Raw genomic sequence first — 9837 nt, forward strand, 5'->3', positions numbered from 1 at the left:
TATAGTGTTGAATGGGGACTGTCCTTACCACAGTGTTGAATAGGGACTGTCTATACCACAGTGTTGAATAGTGACTGTCTATACCACAGTGTTGAATGGGGACTGTCCTTACCACAGTGTTGAATAGGGACTGTCCATACCACAGTGTTGAATAGGGACTGTCTATAGCACAGTGTTGAATAGGGACTGTCTATACCGTGGTGTTGAATAGGGACTGTCCTTATTATAGTGTTGAATGGGGACTGTCCTTACCACAGTGTTGAATAGGGCCTGTCTATACCACAGTGTTGAATAGGGACTGTCCTTACCACAGTGTTGAATAGGGACTGTCTATACCACAGTGTTGAACAGGGACTGTCCTTATTATAGTGTTGAATGGGGACTGTCCTTACCACAGTGTTGAATAGGGACTGTCTATACCACAGTGTTGAATAGTGACTGTCTATACCACAGTGTTGAATGGGGACTGTCCTTACCACAGTGTTGAATAGGGACTGTCCTTACCACAGTGTTGAATAGGGACTGTCTATACCACAGTGTTGAATAGTGACTGTCTATACCACAGTGTTGAATAGTGACTGTCTATACCACAGTGTTGAATAGGGACTGTCTATACCACAGTGTTGAATAGGGACTGTCCATAGCACAGTGTTGAATAGGGACTGTCTATACCACAGTGTTGAATAGGCACTGTCCATAGCACAGTGTTGAATAGGGACTGTCTATACCACAGTGTTGAATAGTGACTGTCTATACCACAGTGTTGAATGGGGACTGTCCTTACCACAGTGTTGAATAGGGACTGTCCTTACCACCGTGTTGAATAGGGACTGTCTATACCACAGTGTTGAATAGTGACTGTCTATACCACAGTGTTGAATAGTGACTGTCTATACCACAGTGTTGAATAGGGACTGTCTATACCACAGTGTTGAATAGGGACTGTCCATAGCACAGTGTTGAATAGGGACTGTCTATACCACAGTGTTGAATAGGGACTGTCTATACCACAGTGTTGAATAGGGACTGTCCATAGCACAGTGTTGAATAGGGACTGTCTATACCACAGTGTTGAATAGTGACTGTCTATACCACAGTGTTGAATAGGGACTGTCTATACCACAGTGTTGAATAGGGACTGTCTATACCACAGTGTTGAATAGGGACTGTCTATACCACAGTGTTGAATAGTGACTGTCTATACCACAGTGTTGAATAGGGACTGTCTATACCACAGTGTTGAATAGGGACTGTCTATACCACAGTGTTGAATAGGGACTGTCTATACCACAGTGTTGAATAGGGACTGTCTATACCACAGTGTTGAATAGGGACTGTCTATACCACAGTGTTGAATAGGGACTGTCTATACCACAGTGTTGAATAGGGACTGTCTATACCACAGTGTTGAATAGGGACTGTCTATACCACAGTGTTGAATAGGGACTGTCTATACCACAGTGTTGAATAGGGACTGTCTATACCACAGTGTTGAATAGGGACTGTCTATACCACAGTGTTGAATAGGGACTGTCTATACCACAGTGTTGAATAGGGACTGTCTATACCACAGTGTTGAATAGGGACTGTCTATACCACAGTGTTGAATAGGGACTGTCTATACCACAGTGTTGAATAGGGACTGTCTATTCCACAGTGTTGAATAGGGACTGTCTATACCACAGTGTTGAATAGGGACTGTCTATACCACAGTGTCTATACCACAGTGTTGAATAGGGACTGTCCATAGCACAGTGTTGAATAGGGACTGTCTATACCACAGTGTTGAATAGGGACTGTCTATACCACAGTGCTGAATAGGGACTGTCTATACCACAGTGTTGAATAGGGACTGTCTATACCACAGTGCTGAATAGGGACTGTCTATACCACAGTGTTGAATAGGGACTGTCTATACCACAGTGTTGAATAGGGACTGTCTATACCACAGTGTTGAATAGGGACTGTCTATACCACAGTGTTGAATAGGGACTGTCTATACCACAGTGTTGCTTTGTCAGACCTGCCCTGTGGTTTGTCTTTCTGTGATACTGTATGTTGCTCGTTACTGTTGATCGAATGGAACGTGTTGATATTTATTTTGTCTGTTAAATGTCTGTTTATTATTTCTATTCTGTTCAAGTCCATGTTTTTATTATCAACACCAGTGGTATAACATGAGGTAAGACACATAGACAGCCAGGGGCTCATGCCAGTCAGTCAGTCAGCAGTCAGTCAGTCAGTCAGGGAGTGAGTCAGTGAGTCAGTCAGTGAGTCAGTCAGTGAGTCAGTCAGTGAGTTAGTCAGTCAGTGAGTTAGTCAGTCAGTCAGTGAGTTAGTCAGTCAGTGAGTTAGTCAGTCAGTGAGTTAGTCAGTCAGTCAGTGAGTTAGTCAGTCAGTGAGTTAGTCAGTCAGTCAGTGAGTTAGTCAGTCAGTGAGTTAGTCAGTCAGTGAGTTAGTCAGTCAGTCAGTGAGTTAGTCAGTCAGTCAGTGAGTCAGTCAGTGAGTCAGTCAGTGAGTTAGTCAGTCCGTGAGTTAGTCAGTGAGTCAGTCAGTCACCCAGTCAGTGAGTCAGTCAGTGAGTCAGTCAGGGAGTCAGTCAGTCAGTCAGTCAGTCAGTCAGTCAGTCAGGGAGTCAGTCAGTGAGTTAGTCAGTCAGTGAGTCAGTCAGTGAGTTAGTCAGTCAGTGAGTTAGTCAGGGAGTGAGTCAGTGAGTCAGTCAGTCAGTCAGTCAGTGAGTCAGTGAGTCAGTGAGTCAGTGAGTCAGTCAGTCAGTCAGGCAGTCAGTCAGTCAGTCAGTCAGTGAGTCAGTCAGTGAGTTAGTCAGTCAGTGAGTCAGTCAGTGAGTCAGTCAGTGAGTTAGTCAGTCAGTGAGTTAGTCAGTCAGTCAGTCAGTGAGTCAGTCAGGGAGTGAGTCAGTGAGTCAGTCAGTCAGTCAGTCACCCAGTCAGTGAGTCAGTCAGTCTGTCAGTGAGTGAGTGAGTCAGTCAGTCAGTCAGTCAGTCAGTCAGTCAGTCAGTCAGTCAGTGAGTTAGTCAGTCAGTGAGTTAGTCAGTCAGTCAGTGAGTGAGTCAGTCAGTGAGTCAGTCAGTGAGTCAGTCAGTCAGAGTTAGTCAGTCAGTCAGTCAGTCAGTCAGTCAGTTAGTCAGTCAGTCAGTCAGTCAGTCAGTCAGTCAGTCAGTCAGTTAGTCAGTCAGTCAGTCAGTCAGTGAGTCAGTCAGTCAGTCTCAGTCAGTGAGTTAGTCAGTCAGTCAGTGAGTGAGTCAGTCAGTGAGTCAGTCAGTCAGTGAGTCAGTCAGTGAGTTAGTCAGTCAGTCAGTCAGTCAGTCAGTCAGTTAGTCAGTCAGTCAGTCAGTCAGTCAGTCAGTCAGTTAGTCAGTCAGTCAGTCAGTCAGTCAGTCAGTGAGTCAGTCAGTCAGTCAGTCAGTCAGTCAGTCAGTCAGTCAGTCAGTTAGTCAGTCAGTCAGTGAGTTAGTCAGTCAGTCAGTCAGTCAGTGAGTCAGTCAGTCAGTCAGTCAGTGAGTCAGTCAGTCAGTCAGTCAGTGAGTCAGTCAGTCAGTCAGTCAGTGAGTCAGTCAGTCAGTCAGTCAGTCAGTCAGTCAGTCAGTCAGTCAGTCAGTCAGTCAGTCAGTCAGTCAGTCAAATCAAATCAAATCAAATCAAATTTTATTTGTCACATACACATGGTTAGCAGATGTTAATGCGAGTGTAGCGAAATGCTTGTGCTTCTAGTTCCGACAATGCAGTGATAACCAACAAGTAATCTAACTAACAATTCCAAAACTACTGTCTTATACACAGTGTAAGGGGATAAGGAACATGTACATAAGGATATATGAATGAGTGATGGTACAGAGCAGCATACAGTAGATGGTATCGAGTACAGTATATACATATGAGATGAGTATGTAGACAAAGTAAACAAAGTGGCATAGTTAAAGTGGCTAGTGATACATGTGTTACATAAGGATGCAGTCGATGTTGTAGAGTACAGTATATACATATGTATATGAGATGAATAATGTAGGGTAAGTAACATTATATAAGGTAGCATTGTTTAAAGTGGCTAGTGATATATTTACATCATTTCCCATCAATTCCCATTATTAAATGGCTGGAGTTGGGTCAGTGTCAATGACAGTGTGTTGGCAGCAGCCACTCAATGTTAGTGGTGGCTATTTAACAGTCTGATGGCCTTGAGATAGAAGCTGTTTTTCAGTCTCTCGGTCCCAGCTTTGATGCACCTGTACTGACCTCGCCTTCTGGATGATAGCGGGGTGAACAGGCAGTGGTTCGGGTGGTTGATGTCCTTGATGATCTTTATGGCCTTCCTGTAACAACGGGTGGTGTAGGTGTCCTGGAGGGCAGGTAGTTTGCCCCCGGTGATGCGTTGTGCAGTGAGTCAGTCAGTGAGTTAGTCAGTCAGTCAGTCAGTCAGTCAGTCAGTGAGTCAGTCAGTCAGGCATTTACATTTTTTTAACTCGGCAAGTTAGTTAAGAACAAATTCTTATTGACAATGATGGCCTGCCAGGGAACAGTGGGTTAACTGCCTTGTTCAGCAACCTCTCAGGTACTGGCCCAGCACTCTAACCACAAGGCTATGCTCCCTTCCCCCAGAGGGAATAGGGATTTGCCTGTGATTTATATATACAGTTGAAGTCATAAGTTTACATACATGTTAGCCAAATACATTTAAACTCAGTTTCTCACAATTCCTGACATTTAATCCTAGTAAAAATTCCTTGTCCTAGGTCAGTGAGGATCAGCATTTTATTTTACGAATGTGAAATGTCAGAATAATAGTAGAGAGAATGATTTATTTAAGTTTTTATTTCTTTCATCACATTCCCAGTGGGTCAGAAGTTTACATTACACTCAATTAGTATTTGGTAGCATTGCCTTTAAATTGTTTAACTTGGGTCAAAAGTTTAGCCTGTTCGGTAGCCTGTTCGGTTCGTAGCCTGTTAGCATGTTCGGTAGCCTGTTCGGGTAGCCTGTTCGGTGTGTTCGGGTAGCCTGTTCGGGTAGCATGTTCGAGTAGCCTGTTCGGGTAGCATGTTCAGGTAGCCTGTTCGGGTAGCCTGTTCAGGTAGCCTGTTCAGGTAGCCTGTTCGGGTAGCCTGTTCGGGTAGCCTGTTCGGGTAGCCTGTTCGGGTAGCATGTTCGGGTAGCCTGTTCGGGTAGCATGTTCGAGTAGCCTGTTCAGGTAGCATGTTCAGGTAGCCTGTTCGGGTAGCCTGTTCGGGTAGCCTGTTCAGGTAGCCTGTTCAGGTAGCCTGTTCGGGTAGCCTGTTCGGGTAGCCTGTTCGGGTCGCATGTTCAGGTAGCCTGTTCAGGTAGCCTGTTCGGGTAGCCTGTTCGGGTAGCCTGTTCGGGTAGCCTGAGCTTTCAGCCTGTTCTGGTGGGATGGAGTGTAGACCAATTACAAAGAGAGTTCCAAACCTCTCTGATAATAACAGAGTGGTTTTTAGTTGTCCTCTCCCCACTCAGACCTCTCTGACAATAACAGAGTGGTTTTTAGTTGTCCTCTCCCCTCTCAGACCTCTCTGACAATAACAGAGTGGTTTTTAGTTGTCCTCTCCCCACTCAGACCTCTCCCCATAATAACCCCTCTCAGTCCTCTTTCAGTCCTCTCCTCACTCAGACCTCCCCCACTCAGACCTCTCTGACAATAACAGAGTGGTTTTTAGTTGTCCTCTCCCCTCTCAGACCTCTCTGATAATAACAGAGTGGTTTTCTCAGTCCTCTCCCCACTCAGTCCTCTCCCCACTCAGACCTCTCTGACAATAACAGAGTCCTCTCCCTCCTCTCCCCTCAGTTTTTCAGTCCTCTCTCCCTCTCAGTCCTCTCCCCACTCAGTCCTCTCTGACAAGTCCTCTCCCACAGAGTGGTTTTCCCCACTCAGTTGTCCTCTCCCCACTCAGACCTCCTCAATCTCCCCACTCAGTCCTCTCCCCACTCAGTCCTCTCCCCACTCAGTCCTCTCCCCACTCAGTCCTCTCCCTCCCCCCCACTCAGTCCTCTCCCCACTCAGACCTCCTCTCCCCCCCACTCAGAGTGTTTTTAGTTGTCTCTCCCCAGTCCTCAGTCCCCACTCTCCTCTCCCCACTCAGTCCTCTCCCCACTCAGTCCTCTCCCCACTCAGTCCTCTCCCCACTCCCTCTCCCTCCCCACTCAGTCCTCCCTCCCCACTCAGTCCTCTCAGTCCTCTCCCCACTCAGTCCTCTCCCCACTCAGTCCTCTCCCCACTCAGTCCTCTCCCTCCACTCAGTCCTCTCCCCACTCCCCCCACTCAGTCCTCTCCCCACTCCCTCTCCCCACTCAGTCCTCTCCCCCCACTCAGTCCTCTCCCCCACTCAGTCCTCTCCCCACTCAGTCCTCTCCCCACTCAGTCCTCTCCCCCCCACTCAGTCCTCTCCCACTCAGTCCTCTCCCCACTCAGTCCTCTCCCCACTCAGTCCTCTCCCCCCCACTCAGTCCTCTCCCCACTCAGACCTCTCCCCACTCAGACCTCTCTGATAATAACAGAGTGGTTTTTAGTTGTCCTCTCCCCACTCAGTCCTCTCCCTCCCCACTCAGTCCTCTCCCTCCCCACTCAGTCCTCTCCCTCCCCACTCAGTCCTCTCCCTCCCCACTCAGTCCTCTCCCCTCTCAGTCCTCTCCCCACTCAGTCCTCTCCCTCCCCACTCAGTCCTCTCCCTCCCCACTCAGTCCTCTCCCTCCCCACTCAGTCCTCTCCCCACTCAGTCCTCTCCCCACTCAGTCCTCTCCCCCCACTCAGTCCTCTCCCTCCCCCTAAGTCCTCAGACTCAGTCCTTTTCAGTCCTCTCCCCACTCAGTCCTCTCCCCACTCAGTCCTCTCCCCACTCAGTCCTCTCCCTCCCCACTCAGTCCTCTCCCCACTCAGTCCTCTCCCCTCTCAGTCCTCTCCCCACTCAGTCCTCTCCCCACTAAGTCCTCTCCCCACTCAGTCCTTCCCCCACTCAGTCCTCTCCCCTCTCAGTCCTCTCCCCTCTCAGTCCTCTCCCCACTCAGTCCTCTCCCCTCTCAGTCCTCTCCCCACAGTCCTCTCCCCACTCAGTCCTTCCCCACTCAGTCCTCTCCCCTCTCAGTCCTCTCCCCTCTCAGTCCTCTCCCCACTCAGTCCTCTCCCCTCTCAGTCCTCTCCCCACTCAGTCCTCTCCCCTCTCAGTCCTCTCCCCACTCAGTCCTCTCCCCACTCAGTCCTCTCCCCACTCAGTCCTCTCCCCACTCAGTCCTCTCCCCACTCAGTCCTCTCCCCTCTCAGTCCTCTCCCCTCTCAGTCCTCTCCCCACTCAGTCCTCTCCCCACTCAGACCTCTCCCCACTCAGTCCCCTCCCCACTCAGTCCTCTCCCCTCTCAGTCCTCTCCCAGACCGACCTGGTCTCATAGATTCCCGAAGGAAGGACATTTCCCGTAATTGGTCGAATGTCAATTTTATTTTTCTGACACATTTAATTCCTCCTGGTTCCACGGTTAATTCTCTCTCTGTTTCCATTATGTCTCGTCAAGTACTCTTCCTGTTTGCTAGAAGATTGTGAACTGCCGTGGCTCCAGTGGTCTTATTTTAAATGAAAAACAATCACAGTAAAGGTACTTCATCGTCACCCAGAAAGGATTTTATATTGGGATGAAAACAGCTTCGTTGAACATTTTTGAACAAATTAGTTATAACTAGTTTGTACACTTTCTCAACCTTTATAATCTCATTTGCATTGGAAGAATGACGTGTTCTCCCTGTTAAACATGTCAAATATGTAGGGAGACTGTTGTGAACGAGGTTACCACTATGTCTGGTTACCACTGGTTACCACTATGTCTGGTTACCACTGGTTACCACTGTGTCTGGTTACCACTGGTTACCACTATGTCTGGTTACCACTATGTCTGGTTACCACTGGTTACCACTATGTCTGGTTACCACTGGTTACCACTATGTCTGGTTACCACTGGTTACCACTGGTTACCACTATGTCTGGTTACCACTGGTTACCACTATGTCTGGTTACCACTGGTTACCACTGTGTCTGGTTACCACTGGTTACCACTATGTCTGGTTACCACTGGTTACCACTATGTCTGGTTACCACTGGTTACCACTATGTCTGGTTACCACTGGTTACCACTGTGTCTGGTTACCACTGTGTCTGTAGGGAGACTGTTGTGAACGAGGTTACCACTATGTCTGGTTACCACTGGTTACCACTATGTCTGGTTACCACTGGTTACCACTATGTCTGGTTACCACTGGTTACCACTGTGTCTGGTTACCACTGTGTCTGTAGGGAGACTGTTGTGAACGAGTTTACCACTATGTCTGGTTACCACTGGTTACCACTATGTCTGGTTACCACTGGTTACCACTATGTCTGGTTACCACTGGTTACCACTATGTCTGGTTACCACTGGTTACCACTGTGTCTGGTTACCACTGTGTCTGTAGGGAGACTGTTGTGAACGAGGTTACCACTATGTCTGGTTACCACTGGTTACCTCTATGTCTGGTTACCACTGGTTACCACTGCGTCTGGTTACCACTGTGTCTGGTTACCACTGGTTACCACTATGTCTGGTTACCACTATGTCTGGTTACCACTGGTTACCACTGTGTCTGGTTACCACTATGTCTGGTTACCACTGGTTACCACTATGTCTGGTTACCACTATGTCTGGTTACCACGGGTTACCACTGTGTCTGGTTACCAGTGGTTACCACTGTGTCTGGTTACCACTGGTTACCACTGTGTCTGGTTACCACTGGTTACCACTATGTCTGGTTACCACTGGTTACCACTATGTCTGGTTACCACTGGTTACCACTATGTCTGGTTACCACTGGTTACCACTATGTCTGGTTACCACTGGTTACCACTGTGTCTGGTTACCACTGGTTACCACTGTGTCTGTGGGGAGACTGTTGTGTCCTAATCAGATTATTTCTTATTGTCTAGAGTATCACAGCTTGAAACCTGACACCTGTGTGTGTGTGTGTGTGTGTGTGTGTGTGTGTGTGTGTGTGTGTGTGTGTGTGTGTGTGTGTGTGTGTGTGTGTGTGTGTGTGTGTGTGTGTGTGTGTGTGTGTGTGTGTGTGTGTGTGTGTGTGTGTGTGTATAATGTTGGTGTATCAGTTTGTGCTCAGGAGGTCGTCCTGATGATCTCAGCGGGTGTATCAGTTTGTAGTCAGGAAGTTGTCCTGATGCTCTCAGCAGGTGTATCGGTTTGTAGTCAGGAAGTTGTGTCCTGATGATCTCAGCGGGTGTATCGGTTTGTAGTCAGGAGGTTGTCCTGATGCTCTCAGCGGGTGTATCAGTCTGTAGTCAGGAAGTTGTCCTGATGCTCTCAGCGGGTGTATCGGTTTGTAGTCAGGAGGTTGTCCTGATGCTCTCAGCGGGTGTATCAGTCTGTAGTCAGGAAGTTGTCCTGATGCTCTCATGTATCAGTTTGTAGTCAGGAGGTTGTCCTGATGCTCTCAGCGGGTGTATCAGTCTGTAGTCAGGAAGTTGTCCTGATGCTCTCAGCGGGTGTATCGGTTTGTAGTCAGGAAGTTGTCCTGATGCTCTCAGCGGGTGTATCGGTTTGTAGTCAGGAAGTTGTCCTGATGCTCTCAGCGGGTGTATCAGTAGTCAGGAAGTTGTCCTGATGCAGTTTGGTTTGTAGTCAGGAAGTTGTCCTGATGCTCTCAGCGGGTGTATCGGTTTGTAGTCAGGAAGTTGTCCTGATGCTCTCAGCGGGTGTATCGGTTTGTGGTCAGGAGGTCGTCCTGATACTCTCAGCGGGTGTATCGGTTTGTAGTCAGGAAGTTGTCCTGATGCTCTC

Source organism: Oncorhynchus gorbuscha, unplaced genomic scaffold (genome assembly GCF_021184085.1).
Source record: "Oncorhynchus gorbuscha isolate QuinsamMale2020 ecotype Even-year unplaced genomic scaffold, OgorEven_v1.0 Un_scaffold_2107, whole genome shotgun sequence".
NCBI lineage: Eukaryota > Metazoa > Chordata > Actinopteri > Salmoniformes > Salmonidae > Oncorhynchus > Oncorhynchus gorbuscha.